We start from the raw sequence: 20,125 nt of genomic DNA on the forward strand, positions 1-20,125 counted from the left end.
CCTTGAAATCACCATTGCATTCAACTTCCCTCACATTAATTTATCCTAATGTCATATATTTTTATGTTTAAAGGCCTTTTATTGGTCATCCTACTATACATCTCTTTAAAAGGTATATATGGATTGAAATAAATTTTCCTATAACTCTAAGCCTGTAAGTGTTAAATTTTTCTTCATTAAATCATTAGTAGTATACAGTTTATCAGAACAGTATAAAATATTACACATTTTGATGAGTAATTATTAAAAATGAAAACTAGAATTTGTTTGGACGTACATTCTTTAAGTGAATATGATCATTTATTTTCCCCCAAATTATTCATGACTCTGAGGATGACTGTTACTTACTCTAATGAGACAATGCAGTATCATTTTATTCCTATTTTTTACTTTTATACATATAAGAACTCAGAAAACTTTGTTCCCATAAGTAAGTAGAAGGGAATGGAATGAGTGTCCAAGCCATGGGTCAAAAATCACACAGTGACCTGTCATCAAAAATAATTTTTAATGGTTTCATTTTTCAATTAACATTTTTAATTTTTAACAGATAGCTTTATTAGGCCTATCTTTAATTCTGTGAAAGCAAAGAAACCCAGATTTACAAAAAGGATTTGCTGCTGAATCATTTCTTTCTGAGTTTACAGGAAGTTTACCAAAACACCCTTACTAAGATATAGCAAATGACTATTTTATCCATCATACTTTCATTTTTAGACATTAGTTTTAATCCATTGTAATTATAAAATATTGGGAAAAATCAAAATAATTAGATCAATATGCCTTTGCCAATACATTAATTTTGATAAAATGCCCTTAATTTATTATATCCTTTAAATGTAAAACTTTGAGTCTGCAGATTTGGATTTCTGATATCATAGAAAATATTTCTAAGATAATTTAATTGGCAAAGGCAATATTCATATCAAAATATTAGCCAAATCAGATTTACTTTCAAAAAAAGTGTCTGATTTCATTTTTCAATGAGAAAAATGAATTGATATGAATTCTGAAGAGCATTGTTAAAAGCACAGAGAAATCAATTATGATTTACTTCTTGTTAAATAGTTTACTAACAAAGTAAATAGAAGACTAAAATGATAATGAGATTTTTGTCCACTTCAAAATAGATTAAGAATTTAAATAATAATTCTGCTTCTCATATATAATTTTAAACTAAACGATGTTATATGTAGCTAACATTATAATTCATATATGAAACAAGGAATCCAATGGCAGGCATAGTCTCCTTTGGTAGACACATATGCATGTGTTTTTAGAAATCTGATGTTGGGTTTCTAGAAATAAATTAAGAATCAGGTATAAAATTTTTAAGATCCTTGAACTTTATTAAACCACAGAATCAAATTTTTTAACTATATTTTATGAAACAGAAAAGTATATATAGCTGAAAATTAATTGATCTGGCAACTACCTTATCATTTTACTTTTGATAATAAGAGGTAGAAAATATATAATTATTTAGGAAATGAAATGAGAGTTGACTTTAATTGGAAAGGATATTTCATGATACAATCCGAGAAAATAGGTTTGAACTAGTGTAGTGGAATGATGTACCTTATCTGAAAGAAATCACATAGAATTTCTATGCATGTTTTACCAGTGTAAACATTTTGTAGTACTGAAAAACATTCTAGTTATATTTAAAAGAATCAGTATCAACAATATATACTGCTATGTTAGGAGGTACTTTTCTTTCCAGTTAATGACACATTTGAGTGATAAGTATTGAGAATAGTTGCAAAAATAATGTTTAATTTTAAGCAAGTGGAAAAAAACGTTGTTCTTAGGCAGATCAATTTTAGGTGAGAACACACAGAAGAATCTGAGAGTGGATTCTCTGCAAACTATCCCTGTTCACACACTTCTTGTAAAGAATTCACGTACCAGTAGCCTAGTTTGAAGAGCACTCTTGTGGACCATCTCCAGCAGGATTGCTCCAGAGCAGTATATTCTTGTCATTGTTGGGATAACCAATGTATTGTAGTTCACATTTACAAGAGTGTGGTGGAACTAGCTGCCACTCTTGAATTTCCGCCAAATGCTTCTATGCCTGATCTTTTCTGAGCAAAATGTTCTGGACAGGATTATTTTGTTTTGCTGATAAATATATGTCTTAACTAGACCTGCATTGTCCAATATGGGAGCTACGAGCCACATGTGGCTATTGAACATTTGAAATGCGGCTAGTGCGAACTGAGATATGCTGTAAGAGTACAGTATACGCTGGATTTCAAAGACAGGGCAAACATAAAAAAACTATTTTATTAACATTTTTATATTAATTACATATGGAAATGATAATAGTTTGGATATATTGAGTTCAATAACACGTATTTGTTAAAATTAATTTTGCCTGCTTTTTAAACTTTTTTAATTGTTGCAACATGAAAATTAAAATTACATATGTGGCTTACATTATATGTATTATATGATAGTGCAGCTCTAGAGCTTATATCGGAATTCTCTAACTTCCTCTAAAAACATGACCATGGAAAACGTGTCCACTCATTTGGTCCAGTGTATTGGTGTTCTGATATAGCCAGCATTGTTTACTAGTGTTTGGGTTTCGTGGTTGGGGAATTTCGAGTTGTAAGCAGGAAAAAGTAAAAAAAAACAATATTCCATTAAGGATATTTAAAAAGTAGTCTTTTATTAGTACCTAGAAATTTTCCCAATATGAATTTTGGATGGCTTCTCAGTGGGTGCATGTAAATCTTTTCAAACTCTTCAAAAATGTTAGTGGTGGATATTGCATTCTATTGGAGATATGAAGTATTTCATCACATCTGAGATGCCTTTTTATGTAATTATTTTTTATGTGATGCTAAGAAAGAAAAAAACCCTTCTAAATAAACTATGATGTAATGCTTTCATATCCGTAGAACTTTAATTTTATACTTACTGAAAGAGCTCTTTCTGGCTTAGTTAGACATATATTTTTATTCTATATCATGATTCTACAATAGCCCCGACCAAGTTTGAGTATACACGGGCAACGACCACTCTCTTCCAACTGCTTCCTGGCCGTCAGTGATTGTAAAATGCCATTAGTTATAAGGTGTGTTCTGATTTCAGAGGTGTGACAATGTGAAGAAAGTATGTGCCTTAGAATTGGTTAAGCATTGTAAGTCACTTGTCAAGAAAAAGGGCTCATGGGGGGCAGAAAGCCAAACCCCAAGACATCAGCCTAGTGAAACCACCTTTTCTGTGTATTACCCTATTTACAAAAAACAACAGGTGTCTCTCATTTAAAAATTTATCAGAGTACACTTAAATAACATTACACTATACATTTCACCCTTACAGATCGCAAGCACTTCCCTGGGCCTTTCAATCTGATTCTAACAATCAGCCTTATCTAGGGCTAAGGGGGCAGGTGTAATATCACAGATGAGAAAATAGAGACACAGAAGATGCCCCAGCATGGAGTCCGGGCAGCAACCACCTGCCTGGGGGCCTGGGGGCCTGCGTTGGGCTCAGCAGTGAGGCTGTTCTGGCCTGTGACTGCAGAGCAGTGTCCCAGGAGGTCCTAGAGCCGGAAAATCAGTGCCCCTGAAAGCTCAAGAGCCCGACCAGTGCATGAATTTGGAACAAGTTTGCAAAATAACAACCTAGGCTTTTTAATCAGACTCTACTGAATTGCGTCTTGGGATCCTTGGAAGTCACAGCACTTCCTGACTCTAAAGGTGCTTGAAAAAGAGATGCTGAGTTACTGTGATCATGAATGACCGAATTTGTTGCCGCCTACAGTGGTGGTAATATCTTGACGAGGCAGTGGAGAGTTAATAAGAGAAAAGTTCTAGTAAATAATCCTCTGTGTCCACAGTGACCTGAGGATTTACCAATCATCTGCCGAGGATTTCTGATTAAATGTCACTTCTCTGAGTTAAAGATTAAGGTAAAGGTGTCTATGTTATGTCCAAGTTATTTTGGAGTGGCTCTGCCACTTACTAGCTTTGTGATGTTGAGCAAATAACTTCTTTAAGGCCTACTTGTAAAATAGGATTTACAACAATACCTACCTCAAATCCTTGTGAGGATTTAACGAGTTACTCTACATATCCCCAGCGCCTTGCACAGTGACGTGCCCAGAATAGCAGATTAGGAAAGGTTTGTAGAACCAATAGGTGAATGAATTTACAAATATTCATATTGCAGTGAAAGTACAGGCTCACAGAGATGCCCTCTTTTTGGATCAATCTGAAAGTACCATGGTTTATTATGGGAGCTAATTGCTAAAGCCTAACGAGATTCTCTATCAAATATTTAGACTCAGCGTATTTCCACTCCCCTGGCATTTTCATAAAAGAGATGCGAGACATAGATGGAGAGCTAGAGAAAGCATCTTCTACAATTAGCTTTGTGTCTCTCACCGGCCAGAGTACACATTTTATGTTACAGCATTATTTTAGGGGATCACATTGTTCTCAAATGTGAAAAATGATAAATACAGGTCATTTATAGCCGAATGTAAGTAAATTCTACTAAATAAGGAGGTAATAAAATGGACAGCATGAGTTAGATTGGTAATTGGTAGTTATATATTTTTGGAACATGCACACTTAAGTACTTGAAGAAAAAAGTTGAATTCTCTGAACAGCTTCTATAACCTCTCCGCCCCAAAAATAGAGCAAATGGGTAACTAGTAGCCCGACTTTTTCTTTTGAAGAACAGCTATAATAGGATGGCGATATTAACTCAATAAAGAGATATCACATAGAGCCATGGTTTTAGATTTTTATTTTAAGTAAGGAGAAGTTTGAAAAGATAATATCATGCTTTTTTTTTTTTTTTTTTTTACTGAGGATAGATTTTCTGAAAGTCCGTCTTCATACTATAGTCATAACCTAAGTCACGTCTGAATGAAACGTTGGAAAGAATAAAATTAGAAACCTTTTGTATTAAGAGAGAGTTGTGGCTACAGAGACTAAAAGTGACATGCTTTGAAGTTAGGTCAAGTGTAAAGAGAGTCAACCCTGGCATAATTCAAGGAAATTCCATTTTAAAGCCAGATCACTTCTACGGCTTCATTTTATTATTTTTTTAATCCCATGGATCATTTTATCTTGACATCTCCATCGTAGGAGCTCTATAGAATGGGGGAAGGGAGCAGAGAATAATAGGACCTCTCACAGGTGCAGGGACAAAGTGAGAAAGAGAGAAAAAGGTGCAACAAGAGTTGGGGGGCTGAATGCATAGCTGTCCCAGCAGGTACTCCAGGGAGGTGGGTCACAGAGTCATCAGAGGCTTCACCCTGGCCCATGTACCTGGGTGAACTGAAAGGAGTATGCATTTACAATGCCATTGGTTTATTTTCAATTTTGTTAGCAGTTTTTGAAATCAACATATTTTATAGAAATTAACTATAATTACGGATCTTAAAAACATTTTTATAATTACATGCCTAATTATTGTCCTTTCATTTTCATTTAATTCTAAAAGAAATTAACTGTGCTGTTTTGACAAGTACTTAGTGTTTTCAAAACTGATTGTGAATACTCTATCACTTAAACTTTTTGTTATATATTTTCACGAACTTTTCCCCAGTCTGAAAATGTCTATAAATGTTTGTAGTAAGTCTCCTGTCTGTATGCTGGTCCCACACTCACTCTCATGCCTATGATTGCTTGGAATGGACTGTCGCCACTGCCAAGGAAAAGTGACCCACACAATTAATTAGTGGCGGACTAGGGGAGAATTGGGCTCCATATTTTCTAATCGTGATTGTTTGGCCACTTGGCAGCAGGCCACCAAATGAGTTATCGATCCATAGGAACTCAGCCCATTTAGATTGCCACGATTGGCTTTCTGTCATCAGGCTACTAAACTGTGTGTTTTGGGGAGATGAAAAAAATTTAAAAACAGTCTGTGTAACTTAACAAGTTTAAACTATCTAAAGTAAGATATTTGATAGGCATCGACAACAGGATAGCTGAATGGGAGAAATACTGACCACTTGTTGGACTTAGGTGCATTGAGTAAATCTCTGAAATTTAATTAACTGGGCCACATAGCATCTGGAATGCTGTTTGTGGTGAGGAGGGATAAATTAAACAGTACCGATGAGGAATGCTAATACGTGTTATATTTACAGTGAATTCTCTTTTTTTATTGAAGTCACATTGGTTTATAACATTAAATAAATTTCAAGCGTACATTGTTATATATCGGTTTCTGTATAGACTGCATCATGTTCACCACCAAAGTTCTAGTTTCCATCCATCACCATATATATGTGCCCCTTTACCCTTTTCACCCTCCCTCCACCCCTTTGCCCTCTGGAAGCCACCAGTCTGTTATCCGTATACATGTGTTTATTTGTTTATCTTCCACATATGAGTGAAGTCATAAGGTAATTGTCTTTCTCCTCTGTCTGACATATTTTCCGTAGCATAATGCCCTCAAGGTCCATCCATGTTGTTGCAACTGGCAAGATTTCTTGTTTTTTATGGCTGAGTAGTAGTTCCATTGTATATATATACACTACATCTTCTTTATCCATTCATCTGTCAATGGGCACTTAGGTTGTTTTCATGTTTTGGCTATTGTGAATAATGCTGCAATGAACATAGGGCTGCGTATAGCTTTATGAATTAGTGTTTTCATGTTCTTTGGATAAGTACCCAGCAGTGGAATAGCTGGGTCATATGATAGTTCTATTTTTAATTTTTTGAGGAATCTCCATAATGTTTTCCATAGTGGCTGCACCAATTTCCAGTGAATTCTTAATAAGAGGAGCATAATAAAAGAGAGGAAACAGAAGAGGTAGGATCAAATTCCAGTTCAGGTGTTTATTAGCTGTGCGACTTCTCATGATTTTCAGAGGGATAAATTAGGTAATGTGGGTAAAAGAATCAAGGACAGTACTTAACACATAGTATGTTCTCAGCAAATGCTCTTTTTCTTTCTTTCCTTAAATCTTAGAGTTGTGTTATTCTATAAAGAGCTCAGTTTTGAAGATTACTTCATTCTGAGAAATTTTAATTTACTTATTTATCAATTGATGGCCTAAGAATGAGCAATTATTAACTTGTAGACCAATATAATTTTTTTATGAACTTTTAAAGCTTTTCTACCATTGCATTATAATACAAACTTTATTTGTTTATTTTTTATTGAGGTAACATTGGTTATAGCATTATATAAATTTCAGATGCACATCATTATATTTCAATTTCTGTGTGGATTACATCATGTTCACCACCCAAAGATTAATTACTATCAGTCACCGTACACATGGGCCCTGTCACCCCTATCGCCCTACTCCCTCCCCCTTCCCCTTTGGTAACCACCATCTAATCTCTGTATCTATGTGTTTGTTGTTTTTATCTTCTACTTATGAGTGAAATCGTATGGTATGTGACTTTATCCATCTGGCTTATGTCACTTAGAATAATACACTCAAGGTCCATCCATTTTGTCGCAAATATTTCATCTTTTTTTTTAATAGCTGGGTCGTATTCCATTGGGTATATATACCACATCTTCTTTATCTATTCATCCATTGATGGGCACCTAGGTTGTTTCCAATTCTTGGTTGTTGTGAATGCTGCTGCAATGAACATAAGTGTTCATATATCTTTACAAATCTGTGTTTTCGTGTTTTTGGGGTAAGTACCCAGAAGTGAAATAGCTGGATCATATGGCAGTTCTATTATTAATTTTTTGAGGAATCTCCATACTGTTTTCCACAGTGGCTGCACCAGTTTACATTCCCACTACCAGTGTATGAGGGTTCCCTTTTCTTCACATCCTCTCCAACATTTGTTATGTCTTGTCTTGTTAATTATAGCCATTCTGACAGGTGTAAGGTGTTATCTCATTGGAGTTTTGATTTGTTTTTCCCTAATAATTAATGATGTTGAACATCTTTTCATGTGCCTGTTGGCCATCTCTATATCTTCTTTGGGAAAACGTTTGTTCATATCATTTGCCCATTTTTAAATTGGGTTGTTTGTTTCTTTCTCATTGACTTGTAAAAGTTCTTTATATATTTCGGATATTAACCCCTTATCAGATAGATGGTTTGCAAATATCTTCTCCCAATTGTTAGGTTGTCTTTTTGTTTTGTTGATGGTTTCCTTTGCTGTGGAGAAGCTTTTTAGTTTGATGTAGTCCCATTTATTCATTTTTTCTTTTGTTTCTTTTGCCTGGTGACACATGGTATTCAAAAAAATGCTGCTAAGACTGATGTCAAAGAGCATACTGCCTATGTTTTCTTCTAGAAGTTTTATGGTTTCAGGTCTTACATTCAAGACTTTAATCCATTTTGGGTTAATTTTTGTGTATGATGCAAGATAATGGTCTACTTTCATTCTTTTGCAAGTGGTTGTCCAGTTTTCCCAACACCATTTATTTAGAGAGACTCTCCTTTCTCCATCGTGTGTTCTTGGCTCCCTAGTCGAAAATTAGCTGTCCATAGATGTGTGGGTTAATTTCTGGGCTCTTGATTCTGTTCCATTGCTCTGTGTCTGTTTTTGTGCCAGTACCATGCTGTTTTGATTACTATAGCTTAGTAGTATATTTTTAAATCAGGGAGTGTGATACCTCCAGCTATGTGCTTTTTTTCTCAGGATTACTTTGGCTGTTTGGGGTGTTTTATTGTTCCATATAAATCTGAAGATTCTTTGTTCTGTTTCTGTGAAAATTTTCATTGGGGCTTTAATAGGGATTGCGTTGAATCTGTAGATTGCTTTAGGAAGTATGCATATTTTAACTGTAATAATTCTTCCAATCCGCGAGCAGGAAATATCTTTCCATTTCTTTGTGTCTTCTTCAGGTTCTTTTGACAGTGTTTTATAGTTTTCAGTGTACAGTTCTTTCATCTCTTTGGTTAAATTTATTCCTAGGTATTTTATTTGTTTTGTTGCAATTGTAAAAGGGATTGTATTCTTGATTTCTCTTTCTGCTAGTCTGTTGTTAGTGTATAGAAATGTGACTGATTTTTGTATGTTGATTTTGAATCCTGCAACTGTATTCATTCATTATTTCTAATAGTTTTCTTGTGGATTCTTTAGGATTTTGTAAATAGTGACAGTTTTACTTCTTCCTTTCCAATTTGCATCCCTTTTATTTCTTTTTCTTGCCTGATTGCTCTTGCTAGGACTTCCAATACTATGTTAAGTAAGAGTGGTGAAAGTGGGCATCCTTGTCTGGTTCCTGTTCTTAAAGGGACAGGTTTCAGTTTTCACCATTGTGTATGATATTAGCTGTGGTTTTGTCATATATTGCCTTTATTATGTTGAGGTACTTTCCTTCTATACCCATTTTATTGAGAGTTTTTGTCATCAATGGATGTTGTATCTTGCCAAATGTATTCTCTGCATCTATTGAGATGATCATGTGATTTTTATTATTTATTTTGTTGATGTGGTGTATCATGTTGATTGATTTGTGGATGTTGAACCATCCTGGCATCCCTGGAATAAACCCCTCTTGATCAGGGTGTGTGATCTTTTTAATGTGTCATTGTATTCGATTTGCTAGTATTTTCTTGAGGATAGTTCATCTATGTTCATCCATGGTATTGGCCTGTAATTTTTTGTGTGTGTGTTGTTCTTGTCTGGTTTTGGTATCAGGGTAATGTTGGCCTCGTAGAATGAGTTAGAAAGCTTCCTCTCCTCTTTAATTTTTTGGAATAGTCTGAGAAGGGTAGGTATTAAGTCCTCTTTGAATGTTTGGTAGAATTCATCAGGGAAGCTGTCTGGTCCTGAGCTTTTGTTTTTTGGGAGGTTTTTGAGTACTGTTTTGATCTCCTTACTGATTACTCATCTTGATTGGTCTTGATTCAAATTCTCTATTTCTTCTTGATTCAGTTTTGGAAGGTTGTATTATCCTAAGAGTTTATCTATTTCTTCTAGGTTATCAAGTTTGTTGGTGTATAGCTTTTCATAGTATTCTCTTATAATCATTTGTATTTTCTGATGTCTGTTGTAATTTCTCTTCTTTCTTTTCTGATTTTATTTATTTGAACCTTCTCTCTTTTTTCTGGTGAGTCTAGCTAAAGGTTTGTCAATTTTGTTTATCTTTTCAAAGAACCAGCTCTTGGTTTCATTGATTTCTTTTCTTTTGTTTTTTAGTCTCTATTTCATTTATTTCCACTCTGATTTTTATTATTTTCTTCCTTCTACTGATTTGGAGCTTTGTTTGTTCTTCTTTTTTCTATTTCCTTTAGGTGCACCGTTAGATTTTTGTTTGAGATTTTTCTTGTTTGTTGACATAGGCCTGTATTGCGATAAACCCTCTTAGTACTGCTTTTGCTATATCCCATACATTTTGGCATGTTGTTTTTTCATTTTCATTTGTCTCCAGATATTTTTTGGCTTCTCCATTAACCTAGTAGTTCAGTAGCATTTTGCTTAATCACCCTATATTTGTTGCCTTCCCAGTTTTCTTCTTGTAGTTGATTTCTAGTTTCTTACCGATGTGGTCAGAAAAGATGCTTGGTATTTTTTCAGTCTTCTTACATCTATTGAGACTTGTTTTGTGGCCTAACATGTGATCTATCATGGAGAATGTTCCATGAGCATTTGAAAAGAATGTGTATGCTGTGGTTTTTAGATGGAATGTTCTAGATATATCTACTAAGTCCATCTGGTCTAATGAGTCACTTAAGGCCAACGTTTCGTTATTGATCTTCTGTTTGGATGATCTATCCATTGGTGTAAGTAGAGTTAAAGCCCTCTGCTATTATTGTGTTACTGTCTATTTCTCCTTTATGTCTGTTAATAATTGCTTTATATATTCAGGTGCTTCTATGTTGGGTGCATAGATATTTACAAGGGTTATATCTTCTTGTTGGATTGTTCCCTTTATCATTAAGTAGTGCCCTTCTTTGTCTCTCGTTACAGTTTTTGTTTTAAAGTCTATTTTGTCCATATAAGTATTGCTACACCAGCTTTCTTTTCATTGCCGTTGCGTGGAATATATTTTTCAATCCCTTCACTTTCTGTCTTTGAGTGTCTTTAGGTCTGAACTGTGTCTCTTGTATGCACACGTATATATGGGTCTTATTATTTTATCCATTTAGCCACCTGATGTCTTCTGATTGGAGCATTTAGTCCATTGACATATAGATAGCTATTGATAAGTATGTACTTTTTCCCATTTTGTTACCTTTTTCTGGGTGTTTTAGCAATTCTTCTCTGTTCCTTTCTTCTCTTCCTCTCTTCCCTTGTGATTTGATGGCTTTCTTTTTTTTTCTTTTGCTGGGAAAGATTAACCCTGAACTATCATCTTTTGCCCATCTTCCTCTTTTTTTTCCCCTTCCTATAGCCCCAGTACATAGTTGTCTGTTATAGTTTTAAGCCCTTCTGGGTTTTCTACATGAGCCACCACCACCACATGGCTACTGACAGATGAGTGGTGTGGTTCTGTGCTCAGGAACCGAACCTGGGCTGCTGAAGTAGAGTGTGCAGAACTTTAACCACTAGACCATCAGGGCTGGCTCTTGATGGCTTATTTAAAATTATGTTTGGGTTCCTTTCTCTTAATTTTTTGTGTATTTATTTTACATTTCTGGCTTGTGATTACCCTGAGATTCCATATATAATAACCTATGTAAATAGCAATCTATATTAAGTTGATTGTCTCTTAAGTTTGACCTCTTACTAAAAGCCCTATACTTTTACTCCCCCTCCTCCACATTTTATGTTTTTGATATGATATTTAACCTCTTGTGTGTGTGTGTGTGTGTGTATCCCTTAATCTCTTATCATGGAAATAGATAATTTTAGTACTTTTGTCTTTTAATCTCATATTAGCTTTATAGATGGTTGATCTGCTACCTTTACTTTCTATTTGCCTTTACCAGTGATTGTTTTTTCTTGGATGGTTTTCTTATTCTTATTTGTGGTCTTTTCTTTTCCACTTAAATAAGTCCCTTTGACATTTCTTGTAAGATTGGTTTATTGGTGATAAACTCCTGTAGATTTTGCTTGTCTGGACAACACTATCTCTCCTTCCATTGAAAATGATAACCTCGCTGGGTAGAATATTCTTGGCTGTAGGTTTTCTCCTTTCAGCACTTTGAATATATCATGCCACTCCCTTCTAGCCTGTAACGTTTCTGCTGAGAAGTGAGCTGATAGCCTTATGGGGTTTCCTTTGTATGTAACTTGTTGTCTTACTCTTGCAGCTTTTAGGATTCTCTTTTTATCTTTAATTCTTGACATTTTATTTATAATGTGTCTTGGTGTGCTTCTTCGGGTTCATCTTGTTTGGTATTCTTTGTGCTTCCTGTGCCTGGATGTCTGTTTCCTTCCTTAGGTTAGGAAAGTTTTCAGCTATTATTTATTCAGATAGGTTCTCTGTCTCTTTGTCTGTCTCTACTCCTTTTGGGACACCTATAATATAGATGTTCATGCACTTGATGTTCCACAGGTCCCTTAGACTGTCTTCATTCTTCTTAATTGTTTTTTCTTTTTTCTGTTCAGCTTGGGGGATTTCTTCTAGTCTTTCATCCAGCTCACTGATCTTTTCTTTTTTGTCATCTACTCGGCTGTTGATTCCCTCTGGTGAATTTTTCATTTCCATTATTGTATTCTTCAGTTCTGATTGGTTCTTTTTTATATTTTCATATTCTTTGTTGAATTTCTGACTGTGTTCATCTATTCTTCTCCCAAGATCAGTGAGCATTCTTATGACTATTAGTTTGTCCTCTTTATCAGGTAGATTGTTTATCTCTTTTTCATTTAGTTCTTTTTCTGAGGATCTGTCCTGTTCCCTTATTTGGAACATATTCCTTTGTCTCCTCATTTTGCCTCTTTCTCTGTGCTTATATCTATGTATTAGGTTGATCAGCTATGTCTCCTCATCTTGGAGATGTTGCCTTATATAAGAAATGCCTTATGGGGCCCAGCAGTGTGCTTCTCTCTTGTCATCAGTTCCAAATATTCCCTGTGTGAGCTACATGTGCCCTTCTGTTGTGGTGGGGTTGCTCTTGCTGTGGGCACACAAGTGGGCTAGGCTGGCCCCCCAGGCCAACTGGTTGTAAGACTCAGCTGCGTGTGGCTGCTACATTCCCTTTAGTCACTTCATTGGGCAGAGCAAGCGCCAGCACAGCTGGCTGCAAGGTGTAATAGCAGGCATCTGTTGCTGTTTTGCTGTTAAGTGAGTCAGGCCCCCAGCATGCCTCGTTGCTAGGCTCAGGGGCTCATAATTGCTGTCGGCCTCTGGCCTATGAGGCTGCTGTCAGCTCTCTCAGGAGCACAGCTGAGTGGTGCAGGCCCTGGTGTGGCAGCACACAATCATTTCAATTGTTATAAGGTGGGGCAGATCCCCTGTATGGCTGTTTGAGATGGCCAGCAACACAAGTTGACTGCAGCTGACATGCCCCACTGCCCACGGGCCCACATACCCCACCAACACAGTCCTACCCCATGCGCACACCCCACCCCACCAAGGCAGACCCATTTGTCCCACTACAGAGGTCCCACACACTCCACCTATGTGGATCCGCAAGTTCCTGAGGGCTTGCTAGTGGGTGGGGCTAGTCCCAAGGGTGGGCTGCCTGCCCTGGCTGATATGGATTAAATCTGTACTCTAGTAGGTGGGGCAAACTCCTGCACTAACAGGTCAGAGGAAGAATTCCAATGGTGTCTGCCAATGTCTGTGTCAGCACATCTGTACTAGGTCACAATAAATGCTGCTGCCAGTGTCTCAGTCCCAGGGGAGGTGGGCCCAGCCACCTCCTGCTTCTCTGAGATGTGCTCAGAATCTGTTTTACCAAAAGACTAAGCACCTTTATTTCTGGTGACTTTGTGTTGGTTTCTGGAATGGGTAAATCTGTGCATAGGCCTTTAAGAGCTGGCTTTTCTTTCTCTTATGTTCGATAGCTTTTGTGGGAGTATTACCTGTTGATTTTAATAACCAGCAAAGCCAGGTCTTATGGCACTCATCTCCATTGTGCTGAGTTCAAAGACTGCTTGCTTATGGTGCCATAGATCTCCTGCTCAGATCCCCCACTCCTCCAAGAAAAGCTTCGTTCCATAAGATTGTTCCTGGCTATGAAGTGCTGCAGCTAGAATATGGTGTTTTCCTCAGCAGAAAAGTATTTCTGCCTCTTTCACCTCTGTCAGTGAGTGACAGGTGCCATGGCCCTTCCATCACATACAGCTTACCCTAGCCTGAATGGCTGATTTCTACCCATCTCAGCTTTCTTTCATTTATTCTTGGGGACCACCAATGAGCCCATAATTAAGGGGCCACATTCATTGTGGTGAATCATTCATTCAGAAAATACTTATTGAGCCCATTTACTGGACCAGGAATTCTGCTAGGTGATGGAACCATGGAGATGCCTAAGGCATAGCTCCAACTTTAAGGTTCTTAAGTCTAACAAGGAGCTAAGACCAGTCTATGGATAACTCTAACACAAGATAAAACCAAAAATGTCTCAAGGAAGAACAAGGAGCTATTGGAGTTTAGAGAAGGGAGTGATTACTTCTAGTTGGGGAAATTCAGGAAAGGCTTCATCCACTGATTCATTCCTTAATTCATTCAACAAGCACATGAACAACAGACTATCCTAGGCTCAGGATACGGAGACAAATAAAACACTATCTGCCTTCAAGGAGTTTACCTGCTAGGGGAGGACAGATACCCAGACTAATGACAGCAACAACCTGGGGAAAGGTTAAATGTTATAGACAATTATGGTAAGAACTAGTGCTGTGGGAGCCTAGGAGTTAATATCTTTGGGGACGCCATGGAAAGAGTCATGGTTGAAGCAGAGGTTGAGGTGGGTTTTCTTTAGTGAGTTTATAGTCTAGTGAATGTGACTACCATGCACATAAATAATTCCAGTACCTGGTAAAAGGTGGTAAGTGTCTTAAGAGAAATTCAGAGGAAAGACTGTAAGGGAGGATTCAGGGGTGAATGTTTACCATCAGCTGGGGCCTCAGGCAAGTATTTACCAAAGAGATCGAATTAGAGCTGGACCTTAAAGGATGAGTAGAAGTTCAACAGGGAAAGGGATGAGGAAGGGGATAATACAGAAGGAACAGCACTAATAGAGGCATGGCTTGTTACTGCTAAGTCCTTTGAAGTGGCTAGAATGGACCAGGCTGGGTGGTGGCACAGTGTTAGGAAAATAAAGATACTGCTAGATCATGGAAGGTAGTGAACATCAAGCCGGGTCATTGGACTTCATTGAGTAGGCAATGTGTCTTTTGTTCTTCTGGCTGTGCTTTGATATTGAGGCAATATTAATTAAAATCTAGGGCTCTGGAATCAGACTGCTTGGGTTCAAATATTGCCCCACCATTCATTAGCTGTGTGAACTTGAGCAAGTCTCTTAGCCTCTCTTGGTCTTGGTTTTAACATATGTAAAATGGGGATGGCAATAATACTGTACTCCACAAGTAAAGTCCAGGAGGATTGGTTTAGTTTGTGTATATGAAGCTTCTAGAAGAGTGCCTGGCAAGAGAGAACACTATATGCGTCAGTTGTTGTCATTAGTAGCAGTGGTACTGCTACTATAAGTAGTAGTAACAATAATAGTTGTGACATAAATAGTAGCAACTTTAGGGAATTCTTTTGCTGCGAACTTGTAGGGACATACTTAGGATGATCTGACCTGCTTGAGAAAACTAGTAGTGAACCTCAGGGCATATTTAAAAATGATTGGTGATGGATGGTAAATTAGTCTTTGGGTGGTGAACATGATATAGTCTACACAGAAATCGAAATACAATGAGGTACACCTGAAATTTATATAATGTTATGAGCCAATGTTACCTCAATAAAATCTAGGTGGAAAGAAAATGATCAATATTATCCTCTTTGCATAATTGTTGAGGTAGAACTAAGTTGAGCCATGTACTAGCTGCATAAATAGCAAGGCCTCAGCAGCTAGAAATGGCCCAACCAGAATGTTGGCTGGCAAGACAATGGGGGCAACCAATAAAACAGGTCCAGGGTCATGTCCAAGCTAGAGAGTTTCAGAGAGCTCCTCCATCTGTGATACAAATCACATCATCAACAAAGCTTGCAAACAGTATGGATCACCTGTGGCTAAACTTAAGGCTGTGCTGAAAGTCTAGCAAGAAAAGAATTTAATTCGCATGTCCCAGGTGCTTTGGTTTTCACACCCATGCCTCAAGCTGAAATTTTAATATGAAAGTGTGACTATTTGAAAGTAATACTAAAGTGTTGCCACTGGGGGCGTGTTCACAAGAAACAGGCACAGCCTGAGAACCATGATCTGCAAAGCTGTGGGAACTGTTCTTCCTCAAGTCGACACTTGGGGCATTTTTGGACACACTCAACAAGTACAGCTGCGTTCAGCAGGTGGCCCATGATTTAGCGTATTCCCACTGTGTGCCCAACTGTAGATTCAGCAGATGGATGTCATTGTAAATGTGACTCTTTCTGATGGGTTGCTCTAACCTTTGGTTCATTTAATCTGGTTCTTGGTCATCACTAAGGGCTCAGGCTGCTGTTACAAGACAGAGGCACCTTAGTAAGTACTAGAAGAGCCCACAAATCTCTCTTCTCAAATGAGCTTTAGCACAGCGGGCTCAGTGTTCCCTTTGCAGATTCACACCAAGCCCCTGGAAGTTCCTGAGACACAGGGCAATTAAAATGGATCTCTTTTTCAGACCTCTGTGTCTTGTACTCTCTAAGCTCTATGCAAACATAATTTTGTAGGTCTAAAAGTAAGTGAATTGTATTGCACTGGAAAAATTATTACATGTCTTAATCAAAAAGGATTTAAAGGTGCCAGTTGCAGGTACTCTGCCAGTAATCACGCAGTCCTCCAAGGATTAGGCCTTAAGTGTCTTCTGCCCGATTTATGCACCTTCCATCAGAAAATGGATCTTAACTCATACCCTGTTTTGGAGAAACATTAATTAAACATTTACCTAGAAAAAAATTGTGTTTGTCTCCTTAGAACTTTTTTTCTTGAGAAGGGATGTTTTGGATGGCTCATATTTGTTTAAAAAGACTATCCATGGAAGTTTCCTAAAATAAAAGTTATTGTGGCAAATACTTTCACAATCATTCATAGAGTAGAGCTGGAAATGTAGACACGAGGGAACCTCAGTTCAGAGGGGTGAGGTTCAGTGGACAGAACATGGCGCTTGGGTTTAGGACCTTGAATAAGCCAATGTTCAGACTCAGTTTCTTAATCTGAAAAATAGGGCAAAGGAAATCTGCTTATAGCACAGTGTTGTCCTGAGGGAAGACTAATTAAAATACTAAATGGGGAGAAGCTTTGTAAATGGCAAAGTGCTATTCAAATGTGAGGAATTACTAGTATTATCATCACCGTCCAAGGTCCTACAGCTTACAGCTAGCTACTCAGTTTGTCTAAATACATAAATAAGAAATAATGCACTTATATATTTCCCCACTAGATGGCAGGCGAGCCACTTGATAAAATGCTGACCGGCTTAGCAATCTAAAAACCACAGTAAAACTTTGGTTTGTGAGGCGGTGCAGCAATGGACAAAAGGTGAATTAGAAAGCTCGAAAGCAGAGACAGCCCGTATTGTTAAAACAAATCTCATTCAAATGCCATTGGTTTGCAATTTACCAAAATTCTGTGTCTATGAAAACATAGTCTTTTGACTATGAGAAAAAGGACAGCTAAGCAGCAAATACTTTCCGCAAATAATGAAAATATTTGGCCCACTCAGAGTTATAGTTAACAGACTTAATGATTATTTATAACCCCACTTTATAGGTAATAGTTTCATTTATATCAGGGGTCAACAAACTGCTTCTGTAAAGAGCCAGAGAGTAAATATTTCCGGCTTTGCAGGTTGATCCATCTCTTATGCAATGCCTCATCTTTGCCGTTGTAGGCTGAAAAGAATAAGAAAGGCCTGAGAGAATACGAAAATGAGTGGGCATGGCTGGGTTACAATAAAATTTTATTTATGGATACTGAAATTTGAAATTTATATAACTTTCACTTGCCACAAAATATTATTCTTCTTTTGATTCTTTGCAACCATTTAAAAATGTAAAAACCATTCTTAGCTCAGAAACCATACAAACAATGGCCACAGACCTGATTTACCCCCAGGGAGGAGCTTTCAGATCCTTGGATTAATACCCTTAATAGCCAGATTGACAATCTCCTCAATTAATATAAATACATTTTTAATGCTTTCATAATATTTCAATGTGGCTATCATTTTTTGAGTGTGTGAATTACTAAGAATCCTTGTGACGTTTTTTGCCTACTTCTCAATATTGACTATGTCTTGTTTGTTAGACTATAAACAAAAGAGTTCAAGCAGTGGTTGCATTGTTGTTAGAGTTGCCAGAAAAAACAGGACACCCGGTTAAAACTGAATTTCAGTTAAATGAATATGTTAAAAGTATAAGTGTGTCCCATATATTGCATAGAACATACTTCTACTAAAAAATTATTTGTTGTTTATCTGAGATTCAATTTTAACCCTGTGACCTGTGTTTTTATTTGCTAAATTTGGCATTGGTTCTTGTACTTAGGAACTTTGCCCATTACTCATTTACCAAGGCCGTAAAAATAACCAAAGATCTGAAGACAGGACTCCTGAAGCCAGCTATGTCTTTAGAGACTTGGCGGAAATATGTCTCCACTCCGCTGGTTGCTTTCAGTGCACTTTAACACATTCAAATAACCGTGTGGCAATAAACAGCCACGTTTCGCATCCACTTTTCGGGATTTTGTTTAGCATTCTGAGCACTTGGACAAGCCGTTTTAATTGCTTTGTAACGAACCCAAAGTAACCTGTGGACAGGCATTTGCAAAGAAGTTCGGCGAAATTTGAGGTCTTACAAAGGGGTTGGGTGAGAACAACAAATCCACTCCCCTAAGGCTGGTGTTCTCAGGGGCTGGGCTTACCTCAGGCCAGTTCCCACCAGAAAGCCCACCCTTCTCCGAGCACTTTTTCATGCCTTGTAATGGAGACTTCAAGTGTGCACAGGCAGCGATTGGTGGAGTGTGCTTTGGCGGGATTTCTTTGTGTGTGTACTTGTTAGGATGCACTACTGGTACTAAATGTTAATGCATATTTAATTTTCTTGGTGAGTTTTCACGAAAGACATCGAATGCTAAATCCCACCCAAATCTAAGGTTCCTTCCAGCTTTAAGATTTTCCGCCTGCCCAAGCCATCAGGCCGATCAGCGACTGTTACCGCTATGGAATAACAAACAGACGCTTGCGAAGTCTCTTAACTCTTTGGCCCTGAGATAGTTAATGGAGAGTGCCTCTCGGCTGCCGCTGCTGGGATGGAGTGGGGCGGGGGCGCAGTGGGGAGGTTGTTGAGCGGTGTAACTGACTAAGTGTCCTGATACACAGTGACCAGGTGGGAAGTGACAGCACACAGTCCTCCCATCCCTGCGGGGGACGGTCCAGCCCGCCCTGCGCGGAGGGAGTGGACCTCCGCTAGCAACGGGTGTGGCGGGCGGACGCTGGAGAGGCCCTTGTGGGGGCAGGTCTTTTCCAAGAGCAGCCGGTTGATAAAGGCTGCCCTGAGAGGCACCGCTTCAGAGTGGGCGCGCTGCAAAGACGAGATGCATTGTCCCCAGAGAGGAGCAGATCCTGCCTTGGCGGTCAGAAGAGATTGCGGGTCGGGAGCAGTCAGAACCAGGTAAGCAGATGTCCTTTCCGTATTCCGCTTTAACCGAGCTGACTCCCCTCCGGGGCTGCGCAAATTACCGGAGCGGAGCATCGTCGCCTCCCAGCCAGCCAGCCAGCCAGCCCCGAGCACCTCTTCGGCCTCTTCCTCCCAATCCTGCAGCCGCCCATGCTTCGGCTCCTAGGCGCCATCTCCGGGCTGCCTTTTACCCCTTTTCTAGATGCAAAATCATATCCATCACTTACTGCCCTCATTCAAATCCCCAGAGACGGGATAAGGGCAAATCGAGGGAGGCAGTAGCCAAGGGCGCACAATTTAAGGGGGCACCAAGACATTCAGTAATTAAAATAAAAATTGTAATGTAATATCTTTAAAATTCAAAGTTAATGCAAAAAGTTCCGTGATAGACAAAATATGAATATTTTAAATAAAGACGTGATCCGACCCTGATTTTGCGCGACTTGGCCACGCTCACCTCACCCTAATCCCAGGCTTTGCAAATCATCTCTGTAGTGATTCCTTC

The 20,125-nt window shown here is 38.2% G+C and overlaps 1 protein-coding gene across 8 annotated transcripts in view; it reads left to right on the plus strand.

Moving 5' to 3' along the window:
• The window catches only part of LOC106781387 (tigger transposable element-derived protein 1), a 59,361-nt gene that overhangs the window by 21,400 nt on the left and 17,836 nt on the right, over window positions 1-20,125 (plus strand). Inside the window, exon 1 of one of the 8 annotated variants that reach the window (XM_070258651.1) lies at window positions 18,907-19,614. The exons of 5 other annotated variants lie outside the window; for them this stretch is intronic. The gene's annotated coding sequence lies outside the window, so the exon portion shown is untranslated. Of the gene's footprint in view, window positions 1-18,906; window positions 19,615-20,125 lie in introns of those variants that run through there. 2 more of the 8 variants (XM_070258653.1, XR_011435095.1) reach the window with 2 other exon arrangements.

Source organism: Equus caballus, chromosome X, assembly GCF_041296265.1.
Source record: "Equus caballus isolate H_3958 breed thoroughbred chromosome X, TB-T2T, whole genome shotgun sequence".
In the NCBI taxonomy this organism is placed as follows: Eukaryota; Metazoa; Chordata; class Mammalia; order Perissodactyla; family Equidae; genus Equus; species Equus caballus.